The sequence below is a fragment of the Neoarius graeffei genome, chromosome 5, assembly GCF_027579695.1.
Source record: "Neoarius graeffei isolate fNeoGra1 chromosome 5, fNeoGra1.pri, whole genome shotgun sequence".
In the NCBI taxonomy this organism is placed as follows: Eukaryota; Metazoa; Chordata; class Actinopteri; order Siluriformes; family Ariidae; genus Neoarius; species Neoarius graeffei.
This window is the reverse complement of record NC_083573.1, coordinates 106,141,824-106,164,093: the sequence shown is the minus strand read 5'-3', so window position 1 is coordinate 106,164,093 and position 22,270 is coordinate 106,141,824. Positions and strand designations below refer to the sequence as shown.

Below are 22,270 nucleotides of genomic sequence, written 5' to 3'. Positions count from 1 at the left end.
GGTACAGAAAAATTGTTGCAGCTTTACAGGTCCCAAAGAGCACAATGGCTACCATCATTCGTAAATGGAAAAAGTTTGGAACCACCAAGAATCTTCCTAGACCCGGCTGCCCAGCCAAACTGAGCAATCAGGGAAGATGGGCCTTGGCCAGGGAGGTGAGCAGGAACCCGAGGGTCACTCTGACAGAGCTCCAGCGTATCCTTGTGGAGATGGGAGAACCTTTCAGAATATCAACCATCCAGGCAGGACTCCACAACTCAGGCCTTTATAGTAGAGTGGCCAGATGTAAGCCACTCCTTAGTAAAAGGCACATGACAACCCACTTGGAGTTTGCCAAAAGGCACCTAGAGGACTCTCAAACCATGAGAAACAAGATTCTCTGGTCTGATGAAACCAAAATTGAGCATTTTGGCCTGAATACCAAGTGTCACATTTCGAGGAAACCAGGCACCACTCATCACCTAGCTAATGCCATCCCTACAGTGAAGCATGGCGGTGGTAGTATCATGATATGGGGATGTTTTTCAGCAGTGGGAACAGGGTGACTAGTCCTGACAAAGGAAAAGATGAATGTAGCTAAGTACACCGAGCTCATTGAAGAAAACCTGCTCCAGAGCGCTGTGGACCTCAGACTGGAGCAAAGGTTTACCTTCCAACATGACAACGTCCCAAAGCACACAGCCAAGAGAACAAAGGAGTGGCTTTGGGAAAAGTCTGTAAATGTCCTTGAGTGGCCCAGCCAGAGCCCAGACCTGAATTCAATTGAACATCTGTGGAAGGAGCTGAAAATGGCTGTGTACCAATGCTCCCCATCAAACCTGATGCAGCATGCAATGATATGCCAAGAGGAATGGGCAAAAATGTCCAGAAACAAGTGTGCCAAGCTCGTAGCTTCTTTCCCAAGATGCCTTGAAGCTGTAATTGCTGCCAAAGCTGAATCAACCAAGTATTAGGCTAAGAGTGTGTACAGATATGTAACCCCTAAATAACTTATTTTTTTGTCAGTAAAATAAAATTGCATATTTTCTAAAAACCTGCTTTCGCTTTGTCATTATGGGCTATTTTGTGTAGAATTTTGTGACAAAAAAGGAACTCAATCTATTGTAGAATAAGTGTATAATGTAATAAAACATGGAGAAAGTGAAAGGGATGTGCAGACTTTCTGGCTTGACTGTATATAGGTACTACCTTGTCACACCTGAACTAAAGTAAAATGGCAGATTATGTCACCAGGGAGATGCCCCTGTCTATAGTTGTTCAATCTGACACTCCAATAGTATTCTAAACAAATGAAAAATACATTTTTGTAGAATTCAATAAGAATGTAAATTTAGTTAAAGGTTTGTTTTGTCCTTTACTTTCCTTATACGGTCTATGTTTCCTGTTCTAATTACCCTGTCACTTTGGTCGTTAATTATTCTCAACCTGTAGTTTGTCATTCGTGACTAGTCTGTCTTTTTAAAGTCTGCATTACAAAGCTGTGTATTTTCTTGTCTGATCCTTGTTCTAGTTCATAATGTAAATCTTGTCGAGGTGTTAACCCCTGATCTGTCTGTGTGGTGGTGATTAATTATGTATTACCCAGCTCTGCTCTCCTGTGGTTTGACCCCTATTAGGTGAACTGACAACAGTTTTAGATTCACCATGACCTAAAATGTTTCAAGTATGCACATATATAATGCATCTTTTCTTCTCTCTCTCTTTCTAGTGTATGCTGGAAATTGCTAAGTGAGAGCGGTGTGTGGAGCGTGGTGTGTATACCAGCACTGGGCGCATGAGGTGCTTTGAATGCAGGGACCTTGGGCACAAAAAGTTCATCTGCCCATATAGAGCACAGGACACAAAGCACAAGGAAGCTGGGCTGAGCTGGGTCTGGGTGGAGAGGCAGGCTGGAATGAGGCACAGCAAGAAGCAGTCAGACACTGCCAGAGGGCAGGACATTGACCAACCCACTGCAAGGGATAATGTACTGAACAAAAGTGAACAGACGGGTGGGGAACTGGGAGTTGTGAACAGGTGGATGACAGTAATATTACTAAGAAATATTGATTCAGGATAGCCCAATTACATGCACAATTCACAAATTGCTGCCATGACATCTTTTCAATAGGGTCCTCATACAGTGCAGACACTAACCTGACCACATGTCTTTAAGCTGTGGGAGAAATCCACACAGACATGGGGAGAACATGCAAACTCTACACAGAAAGACCCCTGTCAGCCACTGGGCTCAAACCCAGAACCTTCTTGCTGTGAGGCGACAGTGCTAACCACTACACCGCTGTGCCACCCACAAAAAAAAAGAAGAAAGTGAAGAATGAAGTGATGCGCAGATGAGAAGGCTGAGGAGCTGTTTGCAAAGGTAAACGGATAGAGCAGTAGGGGGAAGTCAGTCAGCATAGGGGGCATGGGGGCTCAGGCAGTGCAGGGGTTAGGCAGCGCAGGGAGGAAGTTAGTGAGGGGGGTTCAGTCAGTGCAGGGGTCAATCAGTGCATAAGGGGAGCAGACAGTGCAGGGGTCAGACAGAATGGGGAGTCAGACAGTGCAGGGGATCAGACAGAGCAGGGGGGGGTCAGACAGCACAAGGGAATCAGACAGTGCATGGGGCAGACAGAGCGGGGGAATGGGCAGACAGCACAAGGGAATCAGACCGTGCATGGGGCAGACAGTGTGGGGATCAGACTGAGCAGGGCTGTCAGACAGACCAGGGGGTCAGACAACTCAGGGGGGGTCAGACAGTGCAGGGAGTAAGTCAGTGTGGTGGGTAGGTCAGCATTAGCCTGGGCCCGCCCATCCTAAGCATGACGCAACACGAGGGCCTGTTGCGAGCTTAGTCTGGCCAGGCAAGCTATCTACAGCTCTTCCAAGCTACTGAAAAATCGGGAACCAATCAACTTTGAGCATCTCCAACGGCCCTGGGTAGAGGCGTGTTCAAGGCACTGACATAGTAGAACTGCGACTGGAAGCCATACATTGTTTACAGAATCTATGCCGGAAGCTCTTCATTCACGCTTCCGCATCTATTACGCATAGATGCTGTATTGAAAGCATTCAACGGGAAGTTCTCATTGAAAACGGAGCAAAGAGCAGCCCTGGAGGTATTTATTGAAAGGAAGGATGTTTTCGCCTTGCTCCCGACCAGCTTCGGTAAGAGTTTAATCTACCAGTTAGCCCCATCGCGTCGCATACGTCAGAGGAAAGGGTGATGTGATTGGTTTAAGCTTTGTCACAGCCTTTTCTGGCTTCGACCAGCAGCAAACTGAGGCATTTCAGGGAGGCAGGTCAACCACGGGCTCTGGGAAACGGTTGGGCTTAATATCTTGGCCAGACCAATAGCTCGTAGAGCTTTGTCGCGTTAGCCAGACTAGGTCAGCATAGGTGGGAAGTTAATGGGGGGTCAAACAGCGCAGGGGTCCGACAGAGCAAGGAGGGTCAGACACCATGGGGGGGGGGGGGTCAGAGTGCAGGAGATTCAACAAAGATTGTGTTTCAAAAACAGAGCAGATTGAGATGCAGAAGAAGGAATTGCAGATAGATTATTTTTCTGACATAAGACAGTGTGTTGCAATTTGGGAAAGATCAGCAGCTCAACACATTCAAGTAAATACCTGACTCTTGGGAAAGTGGTTGAGATGAAGCATTTCTTTTTTTCCTGGACACTGACAAATTCATAGCATCCATAGTAAAGATACACTGAACAGCAAATTATGATTAACTAGACCAAAAAATATACTGTTTGAAGAACCATCTCAGAAGTCCTCTGCTAAAAGAAAGAGCAAACAAAGACAGCACACTGGATATTTTCCTCTTTCTGCACTGCTGTCTTTACCTATTCATCCTCTCTCTTTTAGTTCATCCAATTGAGAAGTAGCAAATAGGGTCTTTAAATAACAATGGTGGCAGAAACAGAAATAAAAGGGCACTAGTAGGAGAATGGGTACAATGGAAAAACACTGATGTATTTTTCTTTCAAGAGACTCACAGTGAGAGACAGAATGGGCAATGTGGTGGAAAGGGAAACTTTTTCATAGCCATGGGTCTAATGTCAGTGCTGAGGTGGCAATACTTTTCAGCAGAATGCTGGTGAAAACTACTCATGAGTAACAGAGCGAGAATAGGGGAGGGTTTTAACAGTGCAGGCAGAAATAAAGAGGATAGAGTTTATCATTATAAAGGTTTACACCCCCAATAATGGTACAACTCTTTTATGAAGTACAGAATGCACTACAACAGAGTAGCAGCAAATCCGTAGTGGTAACAGGTGGGGACTGGAACTGCACTACATATTTCACATTAAATAGAAACAAGAAGAAACCACACCTACAGTCTGCAAAGGACTTTGAGGGGCTCATCAGTCAGTATGGCTTGGTTGAGGGAGAAAAATCAGGGCATAAAACAATGCACATGGGTTAAAGTTACTGGGATGAGTGGAGACAAAGGAATGGGATTTTAACAGTTTTGTTTCTTGGTGGGAGGTGGGGAAAATTAAAGCAGTGTTTTTCAAATGGAGGTATGTCAGATACAAACATGATTTTGTGCACTATGAGCAGGAAGCCAGTTTCAATAATGAATGACAGACCAAACCCAATAAATGGTTTCCTGGTTGAAACATAGCAACAGTTAACCTGAAAACATGGAGAAAGAAGCAAAAAAGAAAGTGAAAACAGAGCCAACAAAATGCACTCAGGATCAGGAAGAATATACTTTAATGGGATTAACTCAATGAGCTTCAACCATCCCAAGGCATTGTTCTTGATTTGCAGGAAGAAATTATCCAACAGTTGCATGAATCCAGCGCAACTCCAACAACACATCAGCACCAACATCAATGCCATGTTGGTAAGCTACCAGAGAGTGTTTTAAGACCCTGGTCACACTACAGCTCACAAGGGGTTTGCAAATACTTGTCGACAAAAAATTGGTAGTATGGCCACCAATTGTGCAATGCATGTAGCCTAGTAAACTAGACCCACCCACCTAGGGGCCAAAAATATTTTTGCCTAGCGAGTGGGTCTAGCCTCGCACCATATAAACAAACACCTCGGGCATCAAATCGTGCCCGCCAATCACAACGCAAGGTTTTTGTTTGGATTCTTTGGGCGGGCTTTTGCAGGAGTGACGACAAAGCTGCGCGACGCTGGAGAAAGCACAGCAGGAAAGATGGCTACGGCTAGTGAACAGCGCGCGTTTGACTCCGCTTTGGAATCAGTTTTAGAAGAATTAGACTTGGAGTTTTCGTTGAAACATGAGCAGGAAGAGGCTCTCCGCTCATTCCTTTTCAAGAAGGACGTTTTCGCTGTTTTGCCGACCGGCTATGGCAAAAGTCTGATCTACCAGCTGGCTCCGCTCGTAGCCAAAAGGATGGGGCTAGTTTGTGCAGTACGAAGAATTAATAAACAGCTTTGAAACATTACTTTTTGATTGTTTCTTATTTTCCCGTTATTTTAAATTTAAGAGAAATTATTTCACCAAACACCACTAAATAAAAACTCTCAAAAACAGTTTAAGCAAACCCTTGAAAAACGCTTGGAAAAAAAAATGAGTGTATGTGGTACAGACTCCAAACTTGTGGTCATTATCTCCAAACTTCTTAATATCTAGAACCTGTTTATTAATTAATACGCATTTTGAAAAATTATTTATTTCAAGGCCTCCCCCACTGCTTTCTGTCGCTCTGACTACATCACAGTCACTGTTGCGCTGATTGGTCAGAGCATTAGCCTATATGCATAGAGACAGTTTGAAAGACAGTGGTTTGTTCCTCCCACCCCCTTCGGAAATGTCTACGGATCGAGGACAGACTAAATATTCACATTTAGTCTGGCTTGCCAGGCTACAATGCATGGCAAATGTTCATCCAAGCTTCGTGAGTTGATTTTAGTGTGTCTCCCCCTTCTGAGTGGCCAGATACATTGCAAAAACAAATTCAAGGCATGCACTGAAATTTGGTGGTGACATTTTCATCAGCAAACTAAGCGGTGAATACTCACAGATGGTATTTGTCTTCAGGGAACCTTTCTTGAGCTTCTTGAGCTGTAGGTGTCTTGAATCCATGTCCCCAATGTTCACAGGAGCCTTATCAACACAGCAGCTCGGCATAGCCTAACCTTCCCCGAGACTTAAAAAGTACATTTACATTCGGGGATCCTGGAGCACACTGTGTGTGCGTGCTTGGGACTCAGTTGTTATTTAAAGCCTTTATTTTCAGAAGGCTAATAACCAGTTTAGCTCATGCTAATCTTACATTGGGCTTTCAATATATTCAGGCTTGGGACCAGCACCAAGTATGCACCATCTTGTACAAACCTAGTGGCTGGGTATTTTCCCTTGTCTGCATGTCTTTGAATTGTGGCGGAAACTGGAGCACCCAAAGGAAACCTACACAGACATGGGGAGAACATGCAAACTCCACACAGAAAGGCCCCAGTTGTCATGAGGTTCAATCCTGGAACTTTCTTGCTGTGAGGAGACAGTGCGAATCACTACACCACCATATAATGGGAAACACCTGATGCTGATTTGAGTGCAATCAGCACATGCATATAAGGACACTGTTTTCACAGAGACTTTGAGTATTCTGTCTGGTACACAGCAGTAGACGGATGTAAGTGCAAGAAGAGTGTTTATTAGCAGATGTAATATTCACAAAAACAAAATGTGAGGCAAGGTCAGAGTAACAAAAACACAGACAAAACCAAAAGCAGAGTCATACACATGGCTAGAAACAAACATGACCGTGATAATGATATTTTACAAAGTCTATGTGTCCTTATACAGTGGGGCAAAAAAGTATTTAGTCAGTCAGTCACCAGTTGTGCAAGTTATCCCACTTAAAAAGATGAGAGAGGCCTGTAATTTTCATCATAGGTATACCTCAACTATGAGAGACAAAATGAGGAAAAAAAAATCCAGAAAGTCACATTGTCTGATTTTTAAAGAATTTATTTGCAAATTATGGTGGAAAATAAGTATCTGGTCAATAACAAAAGTTCATCTCAATACTTTGTTATATACCCTTTGTTGGCAATGACCGAGGTCAAACGTTTTCTGTAAGTCTTCACAAGGTTTTCACACACTGTTGCTGGTATTTTGGCCCATTCCTCCATGCAGATCTCCTCTAGAGCAGTGATGTTTTGGGGCTGTCGCTGGGCAACACGGACTTTCAACTCCCTCCAAAGATTTTCTATGGGGTTGAGATCTGGAGACTGGCTAGGCCACTCCAGGACCTTGAAATGCTTCTTACGAAGCCACTCCTTTGTTGCCTGGGCGGTGTGTTTGGGGTCATTGTCATGCTGAAAGACTCAGCCACATTTCATCTTCAATGCCCTTGCTGATGGAAGGAGGTTTTCACTCAAAATCTCACGATACATGGCCCCATTCATTCTTTCCTTTAAACAGATCAGTCGTCCTGGTCCCTTTGCAGAAAAACAGCCCCAAAGCATGATGTTTCCACCCCCATGCTTCACAGTAGGTATGGTGTTCTTTGGATGCAACTCAGCATTCTTTCCCCTCCAAACATGACAAGCTGAGTTTTTACCAAAAAAATTATATTTTGGTTTCATCTGACCATATGACATTCTCCCAATCCGCTTCTGGATCATCCAAATGCTCTCTAACAAACTTCAGACGGGCCTGGGCATGTACTGGCTTAAGCAGGGGGACATGTCTGGCACTGCAGGATTTGAGTCCCTGGTGGCGTAGTGTGTTACTGATGGTAGCCTTTGTTACTTTGGTCCCAGCTCTCTGCAGGTCATTCACTAGGTCCCCCCGTGTGGTTCTGGGATTTTTGCTCACTGTTCTTGTGATCATTTTGACCCCACGGGGTGAGATCTTGCATGGAGCCCCAGATCGAGGGAAATTATCAGTGGTCTTTTATGTCTTCCATTTTCTAATAATTGCTCCCACAGTTGATTTCTTCACACCAAGCTGCTTACCTATTGCAGATTCAGTCTTCCCAGCCTGGTGCAGGTCTACAATTTTGTTTCTGGTGTCCTTTGACAGCTCTTTGGCCTTGGCCATAGTGGAGTTTGGAGTGTGATTGTTTGAGGTTGTGGACAGGTGTCTTTTATACTGATAACGAGTTCAAACAGGTGCCATTAATACAGGTAACAAGTGGAGGACAGAGGAGCCTCTTAAAGAAGTTGTTACAGGTCTGTGAGAGCCAGAAATCTTGCTTGTTTGTAGGTGACCAAATACTTATTTTACCAAGGAATTTACTAATTAATTCATTAAAAATCCAACAATGTGATTTCCTGGATTCTTTCCCCCCATTCTGTCTCTCATAGTTGAAGTGTACCTACCGTATGATGAAAATTACAGGCCTCTGTCATCTTTTTAAGTGGGAGAACTTGCACAATTGGTGGCTGACTAAATACTTTTTTGCCCCACTGTATGTGCGTGCTGATTGCACTCAAATCAGCATCAGGTGTTTCCCATAATGATTGGGTCCCGTGAGAGAGTGTGGCCACTTGAGCATGTGCAGGCATGACAGTCAAGTGTTCGCCTGCTGTGTGACCACAAATTTTAGCTCGCTTGTATATCACCAAGCATCATCACCAAAACGCCTCATTTTCATCGATAACCCATCGCAAAGCACCACAAGCTGTAATGTGACTGTAGCTTAAGAGCAAACCTTCTGACTTCAGATCATCCCAAGAAACAATGTGAAAGGTCTCCACAATATCAGTCAAAGCACTCAAACCTTCTTATGCAGGTTATAGCTAAAGCTAAAAAGATCATAGCTAAAGATCTATGAAGTCATAGTCAGCTGCGACTATGCTGGACAAAAATGCAGCAGATAAATTAAAAACTGTGCCTTTATTACAGTAAATGACACTGTTTGCCACAGAGTACAATAGATACGATGGGAACAGACATTATTGATCAACTTGGCAAATTCTTTTCACTCCAGCTCTTTGAATCGATAAATATCAGTGGAAATGCACAGCTTTTGATACTGATGACATTTTGCAATATATACTTTTCTGAAAGAACTTGGAGGGGAAACAACTCATCTCATCTCATTATCTCTAGCCGCTTTATCCTGTTCTACAGGGTCGCAGGCAAGCTGGAGCATATCCCAGCTGACTACGGGCAAAAGGCAGGGTACACCCTGGACAAGTCGCCAGGTCATCACAGGGCTGACACATAGACAACCATTCACACTCATGGTCAATTTAGAGTCACCAGTTAACCTAACCTGCATGTCTTTGGGGGAAATCGGAGCACCCGGAGGAAACCCACGCAGACATGGGGAGAACATGCAAACTCCGCACAGAAAGGCCCTCGCCGGCCACGGGGCTCGAACCCAGACCTTCTTGCTGTGAGGCGACAGCGCTAACCACTACACCACCGTGCCTCCCGGGGAACACCTCGAGAGGATAATTTTAATGTTGCTAATGCATTCTTCTGTAAAAATGCTCTGAACTGGAAATCCTGCACCAGTTTCGGTACTGACACAGCTGCACCAATGACAGGTCAATGAAAGGGCTCATGGTACGAATTCCAAATTAAAATCTTGAAGTGCAGTTGACTCACTGTGTCATACACAGGAAAGCACTAGCATCCAAGAAAATGCTTCCTGTCTTGCATGACACTTTTGTTAAAAATGTCAAAGTAATCAACTTCATAAGTCAGTCACTTAATGCATGACTGTGCAAGTACACACAGAAGTGTGCTCGCTCTTTTGAGGGAAAATAACTCAACAGGCTGTAGGAGTTACAATCTCAAGTGCACACCTTTCTGTCATAGCAAGGATCTCCACACGCCACCTTGTTTGAGGACACCTTAAAAATTATGCCATGTGGCAGATATATTCAGCAAACTGAATGAAGTGTCTGCAGGGTAAGGCAAGGCCACCAGCATTCTGAACCTGGATGGCAAGGTGGCTGGTTTCCTATAGAAATCAGAGCTGTGGAAAAGCAGGATTTCACCTGCTTTCCTCAGACAGATGCTTTCCTCTCCAGTGAGGATGTAGACCTAGCTCCAGTGAAGTTAATCATCGAGCGACATTTGGCCAACTTGATTAGTGGTTTTAATTCTCAGTGAAGCACAAGCCCATGTTTCTCACCAAATTGGAAAAAGACTCGGTTTAATGCCGTCTTAGTGTTATTGCATGATGACAAAAACTTGGTGTTCCATGAATTCAGTGATGGATTCCAAACATCGTATTGCATTAAATGTACCATTCAAGTGTTTTTTTTTCATTTACAATGATTGTGCAGCCCTGTATTATACTTCTTTATATAGGCTTTTTTTCCCTAGCAGAAATGCTTGGTATTAGTCAAGGGGTACTTGGATGAAAAAAAAAATATTTCAAAGACGGTATGTAATTGAAAAAAAGTTTGAGAACCACTGAATTAAATTATTTTGTTATAAATATACAGCACGTGCACATTAGAGAGAATGAATGGTACAATCCAAGATCTTGAGACAGAAATAAGTTGAGTAGAAAGTAAAATGATTAGCAGGAATGACCCTGGCATGGGCAGTGTACTGGAAAGAAGGAGAAAGGCTTTAAGTTCCTGAACTACATGAACAAGTCAAAGCAGCCCTAATGAGATCTTGCATCTCCAACTTTAAGGGCATGGATGCCCCAAGGGAATTTCTCTTCAACTTCCCTAGAAAAGTAAAACACTAGAACCAGATGTTCTCTCTCACATGACCAGATGGGACCATAACAGCAAAGGCAGCTGAAATGAGTACAGCAGCTGCAGAATTTTACACAGACAGACGTTTACAGTGCTGCAATCCTGCAGGTTGGATCTACTCAAGGAACTGACTCCAGAACAGAGCAGCATGCTAAATGCAGCAGAACATCAGCGAACATCGTTGCAATGACCCAGACATGTGGATTCCTCCTCTACAACATCCAAAGGATTTGCCCTTTTCTCATCACCTACTCTACTCAGCTCCTGGTCCAAGCACCAATCTTCTCCCGCTTGAACTACTGCAACTCTCTCCTTGCTGGCCTTCCAGCTTCTGCCATCAGACCCCTACAGCTCATCCAGAATGCCTCAGTTCACCTGGTCAACAACCTCCCTCATTCTTCCCATGTCATCCCTCTGCTTGCTGACCTATCACTGCTCATATCAAATTTAAGACATTGGTGCTAGCTTACCAGGCTCTCAAGGGGTTAGGGCCAGCATATCTCCAGAGTCTGATCCGCCCCTACACACCAGCCTGCTCCTATGCTCTGCTCCTACTGATAGCCTGGCCCCTCCTCCTCTCTGCTCCTGCCCAGCCTGCTCAAGACTACTGTCTGCCCTGGTTCCCCATTGGTGGAATGACCTTCCCACTGAGATCAGAACTGTTGATTCCTTGACCACCTTTAAGCACAGACCTCTTCAGGCTGCACCTCTCCCCTGCTTCCCTGCCCACTGTGTAACCATGTATCAGTCTTAAACAACCCAGGTTGTGTACCGTCTAGCCTGGGGTTAGCCATTTTGAGTTTTCTATTTAGCTCTACTTTATATGGTTCATTTGTTTCCTTGGCTGTTTGAGTATTGATACTTCGACAGAATATTACACTAGGTATTGTTGTCATTTGTTGAGTTGGCACTAGATATTTTTTTGTCTAGAAGTTCAGCGCTTTGTGTACATGACTTTTGCACTTATTGCATGTCGCTCTGGATAAGAGCGTCTGCTAAATGTTATGTAATATAATGTAGGTCTTCAACTACAGGAAGTGGCCACTGCTGTTCAGCAGCTTGTAGTGGCATGTGCACCTGCAATTGATAGACTGCTGAAAAAATTCTACAAACATGTTTAACGATTTTTATGAGTGGACATGTTCAAGGTTTTTAAGCACTCGTTTAAACACTGGAAGGCTACCAGTGAGATGCACAAAAGCAATAAGATCACTGCTCACATAAAAATAGATTTAGGACTTTTGAAAAACTGGAGACTTGTGGTACTCTTATGCATTGACTAAGCTCTCATCAAAATACATAGCGAACAAACAGTTTATGCACACAATAGTGCACAAACATCAGTCGTATTGCACCAATATGCATCATAATGGACACTTTTTTCTTGTCAGAGATATAATTGGTTTATGTAAGCTGAATTCAAGTGAATTAGACTTTTAAATCAATAGATCATGAAAAATCTTTCAACAGGGTTGACTATCACTTTTTTATTTCAGGTACTTGGATCATTTGGTGTTATTATGGCTGAAATTGTTAAACTCTGAGGTCTGTTTTACACTGAAGGTAAGATGGTCTTAGCTGCCCAGTCAGAATGAAAAGAGGTATCAGACAGGAGTGTCCACTCTCTGGACAGCATTATAGTCTAACGATAGAGCCATGGCTATGTAGACTGAGACTGGAACTCCAGGGATTGTCAGTGAGAGAGCTACAAGAAAATCTGGTGCTATCTGCATATGCAGATGACTTGACTGTTATCAAGAACCAAGAGGACATTCAAGCTTTGACCTGTAACTTATCTTTTCAGGATCTTCTTCAGAACATGTCAACTGGGACAAATATGACAGCTTTTTAGTAGGGGAATGGCAGAGATGAGGGCTTCCCATTTTACCATGCAGTCACCAGTGGGGAAGCTGGACTGAAATACCTTGGAGTGTTTTTAGGAACAGCAGACTTTCAAAACAATAACGGGGCAGGGGTAGTGGAGGAGGTGTGCCAAGTTGTCTCTGTGGACTTGGGTCCTGCCCCAGCTGTTCTACATACTGGTCACCAACAACCTGATCACCTCCATGCTGTGGCATTGAACCCCCAGAAACATTGATCGGGAAAGTCCAGAAGAGGATTGAAAACTTTTTCTGGACTGGACACCACTGAACTCATGCCTCTGTTCTCTATCTGCTGCTGCATGAGAGGAGGTCAGGGCCTGATTGACCTGTCCTGTCAGGTCAAAACCTTCAGACTGTAGATAGCACAGAGGCTGCTCAATGAAGAAGGGTTGGCATGGGCTGGCATGGCTTGTATCTTATTCCAGTGTGTTGAAGACTTGACCTACAACAAACACCTGTTTGTGCTGAATTTGAGTGAAATGGAGCTGTCAGCAAGAACACCATTCTACCAGTCTGTTCAGGTTGTGGGAAGTGCCAAAATCAAGGATCTGAGGTCTGGTAACGATTGGAAGATGGCAGGTAAACTGCACGCAGAGACTGTTGGAAGAGGTGGTCTTGGGGGTGGCCCTGCAGTCTCTCCCACCCTTACTGATCTCTGCAGCAGAAGGCTGCCTACAAGTGGAAGGAGCTATTCTGTCCTTCTAAACATCACAACAAATAACACTTGAAAATGGCTCCAAGAAAGCTCTGTATGGAACTTGTGTCAAGTTTGTGCACAGAGGCTCTCTGGCTGGACTAAATGAGTCATGGTGATCAGAATTGTTGCTGCTGGACCCTTTCCCACAAGGATGCTGGAGGTTCCTATACAAGCTGCCCATTGAATAGCATGCAATGGATCTACAGTGGTGGATAGTGCTTGGGGTTGTGGCCATAAACAAACATGTGGCACACATCAAACCCATTAGGGATAGAGTGTGTCTCTTCTGTGACAGTGAGGAAACTGCAGACCACATGTTTTTATGCTTCAGAAGGCTGAACAGAAGGTTCTCACTGCTCAGAGTCTGGTGCAGAGGGTTGGGAGACACATGGGGAAAACACCTATACACCCAGCAGCCACTTTAACCCTCTGGGGTCTGAGGGTATTTTCTGGCACTCTAATGATTTGGCATGCTCTGATTTTGTTGTCAATTTCAACAAATCTAAGCATTATTTTCAAAGTCATATGACTTTTTTGTATTCAACACAAGTTCAGCCACAATAATATCTATGTAGTATGTGTGCCATGATTGCACTTTTAAAAAAATAACAGATAAATTAAGATGCTGTAAAAAACAGGTTTAGAAATATGTTGGACTGTGTGAAAAAAAAAACAAAAAAAAATGACCTTACCCATTCTGTCGAACCATTTTGGTCACTTGAGGTCATTCTGTTCAGTCTGAGGAATGGATCAAGCACAAAAACTTAAATCTGCTCCATTGATTTGGACAATTAACTGGCCATCAAAAAAAATGTCCTATTGTTTTGGGATAAAGGATTGGCAGTGGGAGGGGTATTCAATGAGAAGTTTAAAAAAAAATCCATTTATTCAATGAGAAGAGTGAAAACCCCTCCCACTGCCAACCCTTAATCCCATCAGATTAACTCTTAATCCCATCAGGTCAAATCACAATGGATAAGGTAATTTTTTTTTTCCACATGTTCCAACACAGTTCTAAAACTGCTTTCTGCAGCTTCATTTATCTGGTATTTGACTCTATTCAGTGTCTTGAAATTAACTCTTGTACTATTTTACCATACATGTCAACCTTTGGTCAATCAAACCTGTATAACCAACCTCCAAAATCCATATTTCCCTTATAAAATCCGTATAAGATGCAAATTAAAATAATTTACCTAAAATTTGAATGATAATTAACAATGATATATCCCAGTTACTTTTTATTCAATATTAATAACAATAAATCTTCAGAATGAATACAAAGCTCCAATGTTCGACAAAAACACAAAGTGTTATCAGCGTAGTTACGAAGGAAATACTTCGTTGTTTGGAGACAGGTTTCACCGAGCGGCTATTATGCACGAGACTTCATATTAGCCACAAAGTCAGGAAAATCTGTTTGGAAAATTACGTTATAATGACCAAATACAATGAAAAGTATTTTTCCAGTCTCACCTGTGAAAGGTAATCCCATGTGATCTCGTTTGGACGGTAAACCTGTTGGTACAGTTAAACGCAGCACATGAATGAGGCATCTTTATTCTCCGCTACTGTCTAGAGCAGGGGTGGCCAACCAGTTGGAGACCAAGAGCCACATTTTTTACTGTATTACCGCAAAGAGCCACATCATACACATGGGCACACGAACATCACCCATCCCTTCCTCTCTCTCACTCACACACACACACACACACACACACCTCTGCTCAGCCAGATTAATAGTAAATGTCACACACCAACATATTTACTCCTACAGTACTAAGACCACAGGCTGAGGACAGTCATTTTTAACAATGAACATTGTGTGCACTTACTATGCATGCTGCTTAGTGGGACTCATGGCATTACCAAAAAAAAGCCACACCATACACATGACCGCACATGAACATCGCCCCCCCCCCCTTGCTCTCTCTCTCACAGACACGCACACGCTCACGCACCTCTGCTCAGCCAGATTAATAGTAAATGTCACACGCCAACATGAGAGAAATTTACTCCTTCAGTCAGTACTAATACCACAGGCCAGTCATTTACAGCAATCAATATTGTGTGCACTTACTATGCATGTTGCTTAGTGGGACTTCTGACATTCCTTGCCTTGAACAATCCTCTTCAAATCTGCCTTGTATTCCGTCATTGCCACTCAAAGCAGTTCTTTCACATGGGTTTCAGTCAGAACTGTTAGGGTTTTGCTGGGATTCAAACCTGGTTCGTTGGTGTGATGATCCAGCAAACCCCCACTAGGCCACCAGGGGAATGACTCAAATGCAGAGGCGTGAGGCGGAAGTAGAAAAAGTAACAAAAGGTTTATTTATACTATGTACACTATATACAATCCAGGGCAAAACAAAAAAAAAACAAAAACAAAGAGTATAATTCAAAAAGAAAAAGGCAAAAATGCAAAAGCTCAGAAGATCCACAAAACACAGTACAAAGGAAACTGGAGATAAACATAACAGCACAAAGACTCCGTGACAAGAGGACTGAACTCAGGGGTATAAATACACAAACTAATTAAGGACACAGGTGAAGATAATTAGGACTAACAGGCAATTAACAAAAAAAAACCACAAAACACAGGAACAGTGGCGGCCTCTAGAGGCCAAAATAAATATGACATGAAAAGGAAATAACAGCGGCCTCTAGAGGCCAAAACAGTCCAAGTCCTAACAGGACCCCCCCCTCTAGGAGCGTCTCCTGACGTTCCCAGGGTGATCCGGATGGGCCGAATGGAAGTCCCGACACAGTTCTTTATCCAGGACATCCCGAGCAGGAACCCAGCAGCGCTCCTCAGGACCATAGCCCTCCCAGTCCACCAGATATTGCAACCCGCCGCGGACCCGGCGGGAGTTAAGCAGGCGATGCACAGTGAACACAGTCTGCCCCTGGAAGATGCGGGGGGGTGGGGGGTTCCTAGGGGCAGGGGCATACGTAGACGTCAGTACAGGCCGCAACAGGGAAACATGGAAAGTGGGGTTGATCCTCAGAGTCCGGGGCAACTGAAGCCGGTAGGAGACAGGGTTCACCCTGCGCACCACCTTGAAGGGGCCAATGTAGCGAGGAGCAAGCTTGCGGTTCTCCACCCGCAGCGGAAGGTCCTTAGTGGACAGCCAAACCCGCTGCCCAGGGCGGAAAGTGTGTGCAGGTCTTCTGTGGCGGTTGGCCTGAGTCTGGTTGGTTCTGGAGGTCTGTATGAGGGTCTTCCTGACCTTGCTCCAGGTCTTGCGACACCGTCTCACATATTGGTTGACCGAGGGCACCCCCGCGTCCTCCTCCTGGTCCGGGAACAGAGGTGGCTGGAACCCGAATTGGCACTGGAATGGCGACAGCTTGGTGGCCGATGACTGCAGGGTGTTGTGGGCGTACTCTGCCCATGGCAGCCAGGTGCTCCACGATGTCGGGTTATCCATAGCCAGGCCTCGCAGGGTGGTTTCCAGGTCCTGGTTGAGCCTCTCCGTCTGACCATTGGACTGTGGGTGAAACCCAGAGGAGAGGCTGGCAGTGGCTCCGATGACCTTGCAGAACCCGTGCCACACTCGGGAGGAGAACTGGGGCCCTCGGTCTGAGACGATGTCCTGTGGAAGACCAAAGACTCGGAAGACATGATTAAATATAAGTTTCGCTGTTTCAAGAGCAGAGGGGAGTTTGCACAGAGGTATGAAGCGGCAGGCCTTGGAGAATCTGTCAACAATGACCAAAATGACCATGTTACCTTGTGACTCAGGGAGACCCGTGATGAAGTCGACTGCCACGTGGGACCAGGGACGCCGGGGAATGGTCAGAGGATGCAGGAGACCCTGGGGACGCTGTCGTGGGTTCTTGGTTCTGGTGCAAACCTCACAGGACAGGACAAATGACCTTACTTCCTGCTCCATGTTAGGCCACCAGAAGCGTCTTTTCAGGAAGTCCAGGGTCCTCCGAGCTCCCGGGTGGGCGGTGAGAGGGGAAGAGTGACCCCACTGGAGAACCTTGGCCCGGGCTTGATGTGGGACGTACAAGAGGCCCGGTGGCCCCGTCCCAGGACCGGGGTCCTGGCGTTGGGCTCGTCGAACAGCCTCCTCAATACCCCAGCGGACAGGGGCCACAATCCGGGACACCGGGATAATAGGCCCGACTTCATTCTCCCTGTTAGTGGCAGAGAACAGCCTGGACAGTGCGTCAGGTTTGGTGTTCTTGGAGCCGGGACGGTACGAGAGGGTGAAGTCAAACCGACTGAAAAACAGGGCCCACCTAGCCTGTCGAGGGTTCAGTCTCTTGGCTTGCTGGAGGTACTCCAGGTTCTTGTGGTCAGTCCAAACCAGGAATGGATGTTGCGCTCCCTCCAGCCAGTGCCTCCACTCCTCAAGGGCCAGTTTGACCGCTAGCAGTTCTCGATCCCCCACATCGTACAGGGACTCTGCAGGACTCAGGCGGTGGGAGAAGTAAGCGCAGGGGTGCAGCTTTCCTTCCGAAAGTTGAGAGAGTACCGCGCCGACACCACTGTCTGAGGCATCCACCTCCATGATGAATGGTTGGGAGGTGTCCGGGAGGACCAGAATGGGTGCCGTGCAGAAGCGGGCCTTGAGGTCTTTGAATGCCTTTTCTGCCTGAAGAGACCAGCCATAAGATCCACCTGTCCCTTTGGTGAGGTCTAACATGGGTGCTGCCACAGAACTGAAGTTCCTGATGAACGTGCGGTAGAAGTTAGCGAATCCTAAGAACCGCTGAACCTCCTTAACGGACTTGGGAGTAGGCCAGTCCCGGACGGCCAGGGTCTTGGCAGGGTCCATTTGGAGTTGGCCTGTCCGTACAATAAATCCCAGAAAGGAGACCTCGGGAACATGAAATTCGCATTTCTGGGCCTTGGCGAACAGATTGTTCTGTAGCAGCCTCTGGAGAACCTGGCGGACATGGTGGCGGTGCTCCTGCACGGTCTTGGAAAAGATAAGGATGTCATCGAGGTAGACAAAGACGTACAGGTTAATCATATCCCTTAAGACGTCGTTGATTAGGGCCTGAAAAACAGCTGGTGCGTTGGTGAGTCCGAAGGGCATCACCTGGTATTCGTAGTGCCCAGACGGGGTGTTAAAGGCAGTCTTCCACTCGTCTCCCTGTCGGATACAGATGAGGTGGTATGCGTTCCGTAGGTCCAACTTGGTGAAGACGGTGGCGCCTTGGAGCAGGTCGAAAGCAGTGGACATCAGCGGAAGGGGATATCGGTTGCGCACAGTGATCTTGTTCAGGCTCCTGTAGTCAATACATGGTCGAAGCCCCCCATCCTTCTTGCCGACAAAGAAGAAGCCGGCACCAGCAGGTGAGGTGGAGGGTCGAATGAACCCAGAGACCAGGGCGTCTTTGAGGTATTCCTCCATAGCCTTGCGTTCTGGCTGAGAGAGGGAAAACAGTCTGCCACGAGGAGGGGTAGTCCCAGGGAGCAAGTCGATGGCACAGTCGTAGGCCCGGTGCGGAGGAAGAACGGCGGCCCTGCTCTTGCTGAATACCTCCTTGAGATCCCAGTACTCTGTGGGAACTTGAGATAACTCGGTGAGATCAGGGGGCTCGGCAGGAGACACAGGAGAGCTAGAGAGCAGACAAGAGGCATGGCATGCAGGGCCCCATTCCACAACCTGGCTTGTTACCCAGTCTATGTGAGGGTTGTGGCGAGTAAGCCAAGGAAGGCCTAGAATAACTGGGAACTCAGGTGAAGGAATCAGGTGCAGGGATATTTCTTCCTTGTGACCTTGAGACTGGAGGAAGACTGGAGAAGTAACTTGGGTGACTCTTCCATCACCTAATACTTGGCCATCGAGGGCAGACACAGACAGTGGGACTTCAAGAGGTGCAGTAGGAATATTGATGCTTTGGGCGAAGTGAATATCCATAAAGTTCCCAGCCGCCCCTGAGTCTATCAAAGCTTGACAAGAGTGGACAGACTCACCCCAGGAGATGGAGACCGGGATGTAGATTCCTTGGCCAGGGAGTCCGGGAGAGAGGGTAGGCCCCGTCACAACCCTCCCTCGGCTGGACGGGGCGGTCCTTTTCCCAAGAGTTCGGGACATGATGCTCGGAAGTGACCAGGCTTGCCACAGTAGATGCAGCACTTGTCCCTCCTTCTGCGCTCCCTCTCAGATGCGGAGAGGCGAGTACGACCCACTTGCATGGGTTCTGGACAGTCACTGAAGGAGGTAGACGGTCTCCAGGTAGAGGTAGGGAGGCTGGGGGGGCTCAAGGCTTGGTGGCGTTCTCTCATCCTGTTGTCCAGACGAATAGCATGTGAGATGAGGGTTTCGAGGTCACTTGGGCATCCAATAGAGGCCAGACCGTCCTTGATGGGGTCAGACAGACCATGGTGGAAGGCTGACACCAGGGCAGTCTCGTTCCATCCACTTACTGCTGCGAGTGTTCAGAACGAGATGGCGTAATCTGCGACGCTTCCTCCTTGCCGGATGGACATGAGCTTTCGGGCTGCATCGGTACTGATGTCTGCCTGATCGAAGACCCGAAGCATCTCTTCAGAAAACAGCTGGAAATCAAAGCACTCAGGTCCCTGTCTTTGCCAGATAGCAGTAGCCCAGGCTCGCGCCTTACCAGCTAATAAGGTGATCACAAAGGCAATCTTGCGGCGATCCGTAGTGTAGGTGGTAGGCTGAAGCTCAAAGGTGAGTTGACACTGGGTAAGGAACTCTCGGCACTCACTGTGCTTGCCGTCATACCTCTGTGGTGCAGGAAGGCTGGGTTCACGAGGTGAAGAAGGCAGCATGGCAGGAGGCACTGGAGCAGGAGTGGGAGCTGGATCAGGAGCAGGAGATGCAGGCAGAGATGTCAGCTGTGCCAGGGTTTTTCCAATTTGCTGAAGCAGTTCCTCATGGCGAGCAAGGGCCTCACGTTGGCTGGTGAGCGTACGTCCATGAGCGTCCATGGTCTCGCCGAAGCGTGTCAAAGCTGCCATAATTCCCTGAAGGTTGGCCGGGTAGACAGTTGAAGCAGCCTCTGCTGAGTCAGTCATGATGGAGTCTTTCTGTTAGGGTTTTGTTGGGATTCGAACCTGGTTCGTTGGTGTGATGATCCAGCAAACCCCCACTAGGCCACCAGGGGAATGACTCAAATGCAGAGGCGTGAGGCGGAAGTAGAAAAAGTAACAAAAGGTTTATTTATACTATGTACACTATATACAATCCAGGGCAAAACAAAAAAAAAAACAAAAACAAAGTATAATTCAAAAAGAAAAAGGCAAAAATGCAAAAGCTCAGAAGATCCACAAAACACAGTACAAAGGAAACTGGAGATAAACATAACAGCACAAAGACTCCGTGACAAGAGGACTGAACTCAGGGGTATAAATACACAAACTAATTAAGGACACAGGTGAAGATAATTAGGACTAACAGGCAATTAACAAAAAAAAACACAAAACACAGGAACAGTGGCGGCCTCTAGAGGCCAAAATAAATATGACACGAAAAGGAAATAACAGCGGCCTCTAGAGGCCAAAACAGTCCAAGTCCTAACAAGAACAGAACGATGCTTTGACTTCACGTGTTTCATGGTAGAGAACACAGACTCGCAGACGTATGTTGACCCAAACATTGACAGTATCTTAAGCGCAGCCCGTTTCACATTCGGGTATTTTTCCAATGGCACACTTTTCCAAAACTCAATGGTGCCTTCCCTCAAAACAGGTTTCAGTTGGTCTTCCTCACGAATATCGATCATCTCCAACTCAGCCGCAGCCTCATCTGTGACAAGCAGGGCTTTCAAACAGTCCATCTCCGCATTGAATGGGTCGATGAGGAACGTAATCTGTGGCCTTTTCAGTTGTATATCACGGAACCGGGTTACAAAGCTTTCGTGCAGGTTTTCAATTAGTGTTGCATATCTGGCTCCTTGCTTATTCAGGGAGGCGGGAAGCTTTGAAATGAGCTAATGACAACTGACATATAAGGCAGAATGGCTTGCCATTACGTTCAACAAAAAAGTATAAACTCTCCCACTCTGTTAAAAATGTCCTATGTTCATCTTGATATTTTCGTTTTGCTGTGCATTTTTTCATTACCATTTTGAGAGGCTACTTGACACAAGATACACCTTGCCCAAAAACTTAGCGATTATCTCACGCACATGCGCATTTGACATGACCTGAAAATACCCAAGCAAAGCAAAGATGCATTTGACGAAAATACCATACTGAACTCAAGCAAAGCGCACACGCACATAAAAAAAAAAACCCACAAACTTCGATATGAACGTAAGAGCCGCATGACACCGGGCAAAGAGCCGCATGCGGCTCGCGAGCCGCGGGTTGGCCACCCAAGGTCTAGACGCTATACCAGAGACGGGTGAAGAATCTCCACTTTGCCACATCCATTTTGGCGGCGAGGATGACATATGATTCTACGCAGAAGGTGGCGTCTATATGTCTATGACTTCACGGTTGGCGGGATTCTCGCAATGCGGTGTGCGCATGATCAAAAGTGGAACGAAGTCTCGCTACCACAAGATAACGCGCGATTTCATAAGACTCTTTACTGGCTGGCTGTGGTGTACAGTACATTTATAAATGTTATGCGCTCTTTTATCATGTGGGAATTGATTATAGCTCTAAATAAATATTGAAGTTTTTTTAAATAATCCGTATAACTATTTATACGCCCGTATACTATGTTTATTGAATCAAATCCGTATAAAATACGGACATTCCGTATAGGTTGACATGCATGTTTTACTCAGTTCAGAGCCACAACCAACTCTGTTACACAATTACTCTGTAATTTTGCTCCCACTCCAAATTTTACTTTTAAAACTCAAAATAGAGCAAAATTAACTATTTTGAGGAAAATACTTTTAACTCTGGAAAAAACTGCTCAGTCATTTTGAACTACAGCGCACACATCAGCTGATCTGCATTTACACTTACTCAAGTTGATCTTTGGCTGGATCGAGTCGATGTCAAAAAAAAAAAGGCACCATTCATCATCAGTGTTGCAGTTCTCACGACTGAACCGAATCGCTATCCTGAATCATGAACTGAATCATGAATTGAT

General features: G+C 45.8%; 1 protein-coding gene across 1 annotated transcript in view; it reads right to left on the bottom strand.

The window, feature by feature from the left end:
* olfm3a (olfactomedin 3a) overlaps positions 1-22,270 on the bottom strand; it is a 119,226-nt gene that overhangs the window by 60,997 nt on the left and 35,959 nt on the right. The gene's annotated exons all lie outside the window — the stretch shown is intronic.